Source organism: Balaenoptera musculus, chromosome 13 (assembly GCF_009873245.2).
Source record: "Balaenoptera musculus isolate JJ_BM4_2016_0621 chromosome 13, mBalMus1.pri.v3, whole genome shotgun sequence".
Classification (NCBI taxonomy): Eukaryota; Metazoa; Chordata; class Mammalia; order Artiodactyla; family Balaenopteridae; genus Balaenoptera; species Balaenoptera musculus.
The window spans coordinates 66,358,716-66,370,590 of NC_045797.1; positions in this window are offsets into that span (position 1 = coordinate 66,358,716).

Below are 11,875 nucleotides of genomic sequence, written 5' to 3' on the forward strand. Positions count from 1 at the left end.
CTTGGGTAATTTCCACTCCTCTGTCATCCAGTTTGCTGATTCATTCCTCTGTATCATCTAATTTACTGTTGATTCCTTCTAGTGTATTTATTTCAGTTATTGTATTCTTTACCTTTGATTCTTTATGTTTTCTAACTCTTTGTTAAACTTCTCACTGTGTTCATCCATTCTTCTGCTGAGCTTTTTGAGCATCTTTATGATCATTACCTTGAACTCTTTATTGGGTAGATTGCTTATCTCCACTTTGCTTAGTTCTTCTTCTGGGGTTTTATCTTGTTTCTTGAATATGTTGGAATATATTCCTCTGTCACCTCATTTTGCCTAATTTGCGATTTTTATTTCTATGTATTAGGTAGGTCAGACATGTTCCCCAATCTTGGAGAAGTGACCTTATGAAGGAGACATCCTCTGGGGCCCAGCAACACACTCTCCTCTGGTCACCAGACCCATATGGTCTAGCAATGCCCTCTGTGTGGGCTGCATGGGCCCTTCTGTTTTGGTGGGCTGACTACCGTGGATGTGCTGTTAGGTGTGACTGACCTCTGGTCTGGTTGGTTGCCAGGCCCTGCCTGGTGTGGAAGTTGCCAGCCAATGATGGGCCAGGTCCTGGCACAGCTGGCTGTATAGCCTGTGGAGTTTCAGTCTTGGTGCCATCCCACTGGTGGGTGAATCCAGGTCCTGGGTTAACTGGCTGCAGGGCCCTGGCAGTCCTAGGGCTAGTGCTGGCCCACTGGTAGGTGGGGCTGGGTCCTTAGCCCTCTTGTGGGTGGGGCCACACCCCAGGGTAGCTGGGGCCTCTGGTGGTCCTATGACAGCAGGTCTGCTGGTGGGCGGGGCTATGTTTCTGGTGGTCCTATGACAGCAGGTCTGCTGGTGGGCAGGGCTATGTTTCTGTCCATCTAGCTGCTTGGCCGTGAGCTTCCCAGGACTGGTGCTGACCAGCTGGTGGGCAGGACCATGTCCCAGTGCTAATAAGCTATAGGGAGTATTCCACAATGGTGCCTCATGGTAGAATGAACTCCTCCAAATGGCTACTGCCAGCATCTATGTCCCCAGGGTGAGTTCCAGTTGCCTCCTGCCTCTCCAGGAGGCTCTCCAAAATCAGCAAGTGGGCTTGACCAAGGGTCCTTTCAAATTACTGCTTCTGCCCTGGGTCCCAGAGTGTGTGAGATTTTGTGTGTGCCCTTGAGGAGTAGAGTCTCTATTTCCCACAGTCCTCTGGGTCTTCTGAAAGTAAGCTCCACTGGCTTTCAAAGCCAAATATTCTGAGGGCTAGTCTTCCTTGTACAGGAGCCCTGGGCTGGAGAGCCCAATGTGGGGCTTGGACCCCTTGCTCCTTGGGGAGAACCTCTGCAATTGTAATTATCCTCCCATTTGTGGATCACCTATCCAGGGGTGTGGGTCTTGACTATACCACATCTCCACCCTCCTACCCATCTCGTTGTGGTTCCCTCTTTATATCTTTAATTTTAGAAGATCTTTTCTGCTAGTGTTCAGGTCATTCTCATCAATAGTTGCTCTGTAAGCAGTTGTAATTTTGGTGTGTTCATGGGAGGAGGTGAGATCAGGGTCTTCCTACTCTACCATCTTGGCCACTCCCTCCTTATCCATTTTCTTGTTGCATATTATATCCCTTTTATTTTCCTTCTTACCACCTTCATAAACCCCAATTGGATGTATATTAGATATTTTATCTCTGTTCTCTGTTTCTACTCCATGTTTTCATGTTATTAACCTCTTTACTTCTCTATCCTCAAAGTTGTTGAGGGACAATGTTTGGCACCTAGAAAGCACATGATAAATCATTGTACTCTTTCCTGGTAAAGGTGGGTAAATATATAATTATTGGGGGGGCATGGTTAGGTGAGCCTTATATTTAAAAGACAAACTGAAAAATGCATCACTGCAAAATATATTTGTATGAAGAAGAACTGGGATACAGAATGGTCCTCTAAATCTTTGCTACTCAGGCATGGTTCCTGGACTATAGCACCAGCCTCACGTGCAGAATCTCAGGCCTTACCCCAGACCTGCTGAATCAGAATCTGTATTTTAACAAAAGCCCTGGAAGATTCACATGCACTGTAAATTTTGAGAAGCGCTGTTGCTTTACAAACTTGCCTGAGAATATTGGAATCACCTGAGGTATTTTTAAAACTACTGGCTCCTGGGTCTCACCTCCAGAGACACTGATTTCATTGGTCTGGGCATTGAGTCTTTTTAAAGCTCCTCTGTAATTTTAATGTGCAGTAAGCATTGAGAACCACCACTCTGCATCCCTGGGCTTTCAGGTATTTGGGGGATCTGGGCAGGGGGTGAAGCAGAAGGAACAGGTTGCCTGCTCAGCTTTCCCAGGCAAAACCTCCTCGCCACAGCAGGAGTCGGGCCTGGCTTTTGCCCAAAGGAGGCTGCAGGGCTTAAAGGAAGGAGATTCTGTGTTCTAATCCCAACTCTGCCTCCCCAGTAGGCTGTGTCCCTGAGCCCAGTCACTGCTAGCCAAAAGAAGGACCAAGTAAGTGACTCGTCTCTCTGAGTCCTGGTGTCATCACTTGAAAATGAGGCTATTTATTCCCTCCAGCCATGAGGTGTAAAGTTTCCCCTACATTTTCTGTTCCTCCTGCTTTATGGTCCTGCTGAAGAGGGTTTCTCCCAGCTTGGCCAGCAACACTGGGACGTGAAGCAGCTTCGGGTGGAGCAGGTGTGCTCCTGAGGGGTACAGAGCGCATGGTTTCATTTACAGGAAGGTGGCGGGGGTCAGAATAGCGGTTACCCTTTGGAGGAGTAATTGACAACAAATCGGCACTCGGAAGCCTTCTGGGGAGTGACGGTATTCTATATCTAGACCTGGGCGGTGGTTTTATGGGTGTATAAACCTTCACTGAGCTATTCACCTGGGAACTGAAGACTTTATGTAAATTATACCTCAATTAAAAACAAAGAGCAAGTAGTGCTCGGCAGGCCCCCAGGGGAATAAAAAGTTCAAATCACTTTATAGCCAGGAGCTGGGAGACTGGCTTGTTTGGGAGCTAAAGCAGAAATTGGGTAGGTGGGGGCTTCCCTGATGGCGCAGTGGTTGAGAATCTGCCTGTCAATGCAGGGGACACGGGTTCGAGCCCTGGTCTGGGAAGATCCCACATGCCGCGGAGCAACTAAGCCCGTAAGCCACAACTACTGAGCCTGCGCGTCTGGAGCCTGTGCTCCGCAACAAGAGAGGCCGCGACAGCGAGAGGCTCGCGCACCGCGATGAAGAGTGGCCCCCGCTTGTCGCAACTGGAGAAAGCGCTCGCACAGAAACGAAGACCCAACACAGCCAAAAATAAATAAATAAAATAAAGAATTATAAAAAAAAAAAAAGTATATCTAAGTATTTAAAAAAAAGAAAAAGAAATTGGGTAGGTGGGAAGAGAATGAGAGTCAGAGAGAGACCCAGAGAGACAGGTACAGACAGAGATGGACAGAGAAGGTGCTTATGGGAATAAGCTGACTCAAATTCCAGGTGGCTGAATTAGTCCTAGGTAAAAAGGGTGGGGTTTGGCTTCCAAGTAGGGTGACCAACTATACTGGTTTGCCCAGGACCCCTGGTTTTAGCCCTGAAAGTTCTGCATTCTGGGAAACATCTTAGGCCAATGCAGTGGCGACAGTTCATCACCCTGTTCCCAGGCCTTGGGCTGAGGCTGGCAGGGAAATGGAGCAGGTCCAGGGAGAAGCTGCCCCACCCAGGGCCCCCAGGACGGTTAGGTAGATGGGCTCTCTCCGCTTCAGCCCGAGGTGGCTGTGACTCCCCGGAGTCCGCAGTGCGGTAGCAGCCACCTACTTCGTGGCCGTCCTAGATGCGGCTTCTGTCCAGTCTCTGCCTTCATGGCACCCATCAGGCTAGTTTGCAATTGCTTATTTGCTTATGGGTATTTCTCTTGGCTTTGCGCCCCTGGGGGTTATGCGTGAGGCTTCCTTGCCCTTGCATGCTGTACTCTAGCTCTGCTCAGGGCCCCAGCACCAGGCCCTCGGGCTTCCTCATCTTCTGGGGCCATAGATCCTTTTGGCAGCTTTTGGATCCTTTCGGAAATAGTTTTAATCCTCTTCTCAGAGTAATGCTTTAAATGCATAAAATAAAATGCAAAGTGTTGCAAAGAAAATCAACTATGCTGAGATACAGCTAAGCATTTGTGACAAAGTCATAAACGTCCTTTATTAATGCTTTAACAAAATGAAGCAGCAGGTGTGATATTCTGAGGTAGCCATGACTGCAAATGGTAATTCATGATACCTGCAACGAGTGTGCCGTGAAAATGAAAATACCTGTGATTTCTATGGGTGATAGTCACAGGTGCTGCTGACACTACAGTGGTTTGTTGCCTACATCCCTAATAGCAGGACATGCTAAATTTCACTTAGTAGTTAATGAAAATATAGATGTACTTTCTGTCCCAATCCAAATTCACATGAACCCCGGAATTCCACCCATGTGCCCAGGTTAAAAAAGTGCTGTGTAAGTGAATGAAAGATCAGAAGTGTGTACTGTAAACTGTAGAGTGCAGTGCCGTGTAATATTGTTGTCCTTGGGGGATGCGGGTGCTTCTGGGATGGGCAGGGGAGGATGAGAAGCGGGCTAAGACCAGATTATTAGCCAGCAAACTGCGAGGCCAGAAGCAAACAGGGGCGCCTAGTCTCTGTGTCTCGGAGCTGGTTGCTGGTCCTCAGCAGGCTTTGCTGTAGTAAAATAACACTGGGCCTGACCTCACCCCCTCCCGCCATTCCCCGGTGTGTAGGGAGACTGACCACTTGCAGAGCTCAAGCACTGAGGGGAACAGGGAGCCCCTCTCTTCAGCCTGGACAGAGGACTTTGGGGGCACAGTGGGCGGGGCTTCGGGGTCAGGCCCCGCCCATAGCCAAGGGAGAGAGCTGCAGGGAAGGCCTCTGTCCTCACTCCACGCGTATCCCCCCCCCCACCCCCATCGAGACAGGCTTCAGGTAAGCCCACCTGGGCTGGGGCCCTCTTTTAAGATGAAAGTCCATCTGGGAGAGGTGGTGCATTCAGATCTCAAGATCTTAGCATGAGCGATTTTGTATATCACCCTGTGTAAGAGTGCAGGGGAGCAGAGACCCTGGGGGCAAGGGGCCCCATTCCTGGCACCAGCCCAAATGACCTCCAGCTGAAAAACTGCCCTCTAATTAGCAATCAGGAAATCAAGGCATAGCACGGCGCCAAGTAGCATGACCCCAGCTGTAGAGTGGTGAGAATCCAGCCCTCTAGACCGCATGCCCCTGCCCCGCACGGCAGAGCTGCAGAGCCCGTGGGTTATTTTTATCTAACGGCGCTATTGTTGGTTGCCTGGTAGCTGCTGTGGCGGGTTCCAGCAGCCCTGAGCTTACAGCCAGGATTTCCTGTGCAGCTTCCTCCTCCTCCCTCATGCAAGGGTCCCTCCCTCTAGTGCTCAGGAGGCAATCTGAGGGCTGCCTGGAGCTTAACCCTGGCCTTGGAGGAGGAGGCCAAGGGCATCGTGGCCTTCTCTCTGGCTGGTCCCCTCAACACGGGCCACCCCGGCCCCGCTCTTGGGTGCCTCAGCCCCATTGTCTCTGCAGAGAAGGGTATAAAGGTACTTTTTCTAGTTGCCTCTCTCCCACCCTACAACTCTTAAGGTAAAAGCACTCACTGCTTTCTAGAAAGCCAGGTTCACTCAGTGACTCTCAAACTGTTTTGTCAGCAGCACAGTTTCTCATGACCCAGTACACACATCCATACATATGTAGGCATGAAACCAAGTTTTCAGGGAATAACACTTAATCTTCCCATGTCTGCTGCACTCTGATTTTTTTTTTTCCTGTTCTATTCTAGTCTTTTCTGTCGTCTTTCTTTTTAAAAATTGTGGTTGCGGGCTTCCCTGGTGGCGCAGTGGTTGAGAATCTGCCTGCCAGTGCAGGGGACACGGGTTCGAGCCCTGGTCTGGGAGGATCCCATATGCCACGGAGCAACTAGGCCCGTGAGCCACAACTACTGAGCCTGAGCGTCTGGGGCTTGTGCTCCTCAACAAGAGAGGCCGCGACAGTGAGAGGCCCGTGCACCGCGATGAAGAGTGGCCCCCACTTGCCACTAGAGAAAGCCCTCGCACAGAAACGAAGACCAACACAGCCAAAAATAAATAAATAAATAAATAAATAATTTTTTAAAAAATTTAAAAAAAAAATTGTGGGGCTTCCCTGGTGGCGCAGTGGTTGAGAATCTGCCTGCCAATGCAGGGCACACGGGTTCGAGCCCCGGTCCGGGAGGATCCCACATGCCGCGGAGTAACTGGGCCCGTGAGCCACAATTACTGAGCCTGCGCGTCTGGAGCCTGTGCTCCGCAACAAGAGAGGCCGCGACAGTGAGAGGCCCGCGCACCGCGATGAAGAGTGGCCCCCACTTGCCGCAACTGGAGAAAGCCCTCGCGCAGAAATGAAGACCCAACACAGCCATAAATAAATTAATTAATTTAAAAAAAAAAAAAGTTCATTTCTTGTGCTCACCTATGAAAAACTCTTAAAAAAAAATTGTGGTTGCAAACCACAAATAAATCGATTTCACAACCCAATAATGATTCATGATTCAGCTGGAAAAATACTGTGCCAGATACATCTTTTGGAGCTATTTCTCTTTTCTGAATGAAGGGCACTTGAGTTTATAGAGGGCCTCTGAACTAGGCACGGTCCTGGTTTTGGAGTTATATCCATTTTACAGAAAAGGAAGCTGAGACTCAGGCTGAGTAGCTTGTCCATGAAATCGGCCAGAGTGGGAGCATTGATGCCATGGAAATTGGCAAAAGCTTTAAATCAGGTTTTTTTGGGTTTTTTTCCCTTGAGAGCCAGCTCTTACACATTTACCAGCACATCATTGATTCTAACCCTGCTTTCAGTATATTTTAAAGCCCTCTGACCTCAGCTTCCTCATCTGTAAAATAACATTAAAAATGCCTACTTCATGGGAAAAAAATATATTGAGTTAATTCTGGTAAGTATGAGGGACAATGGCTGGAAGGAAACAAAAATGCAAATAATCCCATCACTTGCCACCGTAATGGGATTTGAAAGATGAGGTCCCCAAACTCCACCGCCTTGTATAATTTCCATCATTGCTAATTGTAGTTTGTACAGAAAAAAACCTCTCTATATAAAAACCCACACTTTGTAAAACTGTTGTGAGAGTTAGAAGAAATGATGGTAAACCTATAGCCCAGTGCTCTATAAATGGTAGTCGATACTAGAAAAGAGTGAATTCATATTTTTCTGATTGGAAATGGCAACAGAAGTAGTGCAAATTGAATTACATTTCAAAGCAGGACCTTCTATGCAGGTAACTGGGGAGAAGGGAGCGTTCTAATGAATATTCTGATACATAGGCTATAATGACACACATATCACACATCAATCACTAATTTTCAAAATTCTAGAATAAGCTCTTCACAGCCTCAAATTTACCCAGTCCCAGTGCAGCGGTGCCCCCTGCATCTGACAGATACCTCTGCCTGGTGACACCCAGAGAAGACTCAGCCTTAGGACAGCATGGGCTCTAATTCTGGACAGTGGCCTTGGCCTGCTTGAGACCCCCTCCTGTCCATTGCCACCCTGCTCTCTGAGGCCACACAGGAAAAGTCTATATCATCATCACCATCATCATATGATAACAATGGCTGTATTCATTTCCTACTGTGGCTCTAACAAATTACCACAAATGTAGTGACTTAAAACAACACATACAAATAGAACTACCATACGATCCAGCAATCCCACTACTGGGCATATACCCTGAGAAAACCATAGTTCAAAAAGAGTCATGTACCAAAATGTTCATTGCAGCTCTATTTACAATAGCCAGGACATGGAAGCAACCTAAATGTCCATCGACAGATGAATGGATAAAGAAGATGTGGCACATATATACAATGGAATATTACTCAGCCATAAAAAGAAATGAAATGGAGGTATTTGTAATGAGGTGGATGGAGTTAGAGTCTGTCATACAGAGTGAAGTAAGTCAGAAAGAGAAAAACAAATACAGTATGCTAACACATATATACGGAATCTAAGGGAAAAAAAAAAAAAAAAAGGCCATGAAGAACCTAGTGGCAAGACGGGAATAAAGACACAGACCTACTAGAGAATGGACTTGAGGATATGGGGAGGGGGTGGGGTGAGATGTGACAGGGTGAGAGAGTGTCATGGACATATATACACTACCAAATGTAAAATAGATAGCTAGTGGGAAGCAGCCGCATAGCACAGGGAGATCAGCTCGGTGCTTTGTGACCACCTAGAGGGGTGGGATGGGGAGGGTGGGAGGGAGGGAGATGCAAGAGGAAAGAGATATGGGAACATATTGTATATGTATAACTGATTAACTTTGTTATAAAGCAGAAGCTAACACACCATTGTAAGGCAATTATACTTCAATAAAGATGTTTAAAAAAAAAAAAAACACAAATTTATCTTACCGTTCTAGAAGTCAGAAGTCCAAAATGGGTGTCACTGGGCTACAGTCAACGTGTCAGCAGGGCTGTGTCCCTTCTGGAGGCTTCGGGGAGAACTGTTTCCTTGCCTTTTCCAACTTCTAGAGGTACCTGCATTCCTTGGCTGGTAGCCCCTTCCGCCCTCTTCAAATCTCTCTTTGACTCTGGCACTCACTCTTCTGCCTCCCCCTTGTAAAGACGCTTGTGATTAGATTGGGCTCACCTGGATAATCCAGGCTCTCCCAAGCCAAGGGCAGCTGATTAGCAACCTTAACTCCACCTGCAACTTTAATTCCCACTTGCCATGTAACATAACAGAGTAATAGGCTCCTGAGATTAGGATGTGGACAACTTTGGGAGTTGGGGGTATTATTCTGCCTACTGCAATGATTAACATTTTGAGTACTCACTATGTGCCTGCTACAGTTCTAAGCATGTTACTTGTAATAGTGCATTTAAGCCTCGCCACAACTCTGTGAGGTAGGTACCCGTTTTACAGAGGAGGAAAGTGAGGCCCAGAGAAGAAAAGTAACTCACCTAAGTTCACACAGCTAGTAAGAGGCAGCCCTGAGCTACAGATCCAGGGCCCTGAGCTCAGAGTCCATTCTCTTAGCCATAACCACACTTCAGTAATTGGAGGACAGATGTACAAACTGAATTCTACCTAATTTAATCCTCCTTTGATGATCCAGAAGCCCCTTCAGGCTGTAACATTGCCTCAGGTCCATCAATACTGACTGCCATTTGCCACCCGGTCAGACAACTTTGGATGGGCTGACCAGTGGATTTCCAGGGGCTGGGATGCCTAATGAGCCTGCTTCCTTCCCCAGTGGGCTTCTCAGGTGGGCAATAGTGATTCCAAACTCCGCTCTGTGATATCTGACGTCAGCTACTTCTCTGCTGGCTTTGCAGACATTCCTCAAAAAAGTCAAGTCAATGTCTACCACAGGGCCTTTGCATTTGCTGTCACCCACACCTGGAATCTCTACACAAAACTCAAGCATCATTTCAAACAGGTTTCTGCCCAAGGATCTCCACTTTAAAAAGGAGCCAGACATCAGGCCTAGCTTGATGGGAGAGGTCTCCCCCTTCCCTCTCCAATATTTCGGTGGACAGAAGGCATTAAAGTTCCCTTCTTCTCCCTGTTTTCCCCTCCTTCATGGTGAGAAATAAAAGGGGCAGACTAAGGGAGGTGCATTTGTGGGTAGGGAGCTGTCTTCACCTTGAAGTCTCCTTGACTCTGGTGTGCACACAGGACTCAGAGCAAAAAACAGGGGAGAAAAAGCAGGGGCCGGTTCCTTAGATCTTTAAGGGGAAGAGAGGTAAAACCCTGACTTGTAGAGTGCCTACTGAGGGTTCAATCTTCACATCCCTGTGCAAGAGGTACTAGAAAAGAAATCTGAAGATCCTGGACATTAAGAAACTGGCCCCAGATAACATATGGAGGGGCTGAGTAGGACTTGAATACAAGTCATCCTGAATAACACAGCAAAGGTCACCAGTTGCCACCAATGTTCCTCCTTTAGGGACAGAGGAGGTGACCTGGGGTGGAGTGGGGACAGCATTGAAGCGATTGACCAACCATGAACATGAATTTTTTTCTAAATGAATAATTATTCTATTTAGAAAGTCACATGGAGGCAATGGGAGACAGAAGTAAAGACTCATGTTTCCATCCCCAGGGGATATTTGCATGTGGATGTACAATTGTTCTAACACCAATTGTTGAAAAGACTGTCCTTTCTCCACTGAGTTGCCTTGGTACCTTTGTCAAAAATCAATCATCCATTTATGTTTGGGTCCATTTCTGGACTCTGTTCTGTGGATCTATTTGTCTATTTGATGCCAATGCTAAACGTTTTGATTACTGTAACTTTGTAATAAAGTTTGAAATTGAGATTTGGGTTCTCTAACTTTGGTCTTTGTTAAAGTTGTTTTGGCTACTCTAGGTCCTTTGCATTTTCACAGGAATTTTAGAATCAGATTGCCAATTTCTGCAAAAAAAGCTTGCTGGGATTTTGATTGTGTTGAATCTATAGCTCAATTTGGAGAGAACTGACATCTTAACAACATGGTGTCTTCAGAGCCATGAACAAGGTATACCTCTCTGATTACGTAGGTCTTATTTCATATCTCTCAGTAGTGTTTTGTAGTTTTTATTGAATAGGTTTTGCACATCTTTTGTCAGATTTCTCCCTAAATAGTTTATGTTTTGATGCTAATATAAGTGGGATTTTAAATTTCAATTTCCAATTATTCATTGCTAGTATATAGAAATATAGTCGGTTTTTGTATGTTGATCTTAGATCCTGCAACCATGCTGAATTCACATGTCAGCTCTAGTAGATTTTTGGGGTAGGTTTCATAGGATTTTTCTACATAAATGATATCATCTGTGAATAAAGACAGTTTTCTGTGGGGCTATGTTCAAGGAGGCTGTGTTGTAATAAACTCTATCCTCAGGCTGTTTGGGGGACACAGAGGGCAATCCAAGATGAGGATGGTCAAGGCTTGAACATTATCTTCAGGGCAGCAGATCCATAGATCAAGTGGTCTGACAGGCTAATGTTAAAATGGATTGATCTTCCACTAATATCAATTGAGCTCAGCACAGATCACTTGATTACTTATACTGTCCATGGTTAAGAGCCCACATGTGGGCTGAGTGAAGGCAAAAATAGCCAGCCTCAGGTTCAACAAATGTCCAAAAACCCTTTCCACAAAGCACCACCTTCTCTCACTCTGACCTCCATGAAGCCCCCTTCCTGGTCTCTTAGCCTTCCATCTTGCCCGCTCCAATCCCATCTCCATAGAGCCAGATTGTGTAAAAATGTAAATGATACTGTCCTAGGCCCTGCACTTAGAATAAAACCCAAACTCCTCACCCAGGCCTAAGCATCCCTCCTTGCACTGTTTCCTCCTCCCCATTCCCTCCAGTCAAGCTCATCCCAAGCCTTTTCTGCCGGAAGCACTCTCTCCATGCACCTCACCCCCTTCCTCTCCTACTCCTTGTCACTTCTTCAGATGCCTCTCCTGACCCTTCCAACAGACACTTACTCTTAGAGCACCTGTTTTTCCTTTAATTTTACACTAAAGCAGTGCAGTAAGAGCTGCGACCACTGCTATTTTGTTCACCCAAACTCTTAACAATGCCTGATAAGTCCTAGGCACTCAGTCAATGGTTTGAATGATTCCTGGATTTCTCTTGGGCTATATACACGCCCATTCATTCACTCCCAGTCTTTGTGAACAACTTTACAATATATTTTGGATGTTTCTCTTCCCTTAGAAGGGCGGTTTAAAACCATGGCTGTGAGACTTCCCTAGTGGCGCAGTGGTTAAAAATCCACCTGCCAATGCAGGGGACACGGGTTCGAGCCCTGGTCCAGGAAGATTCC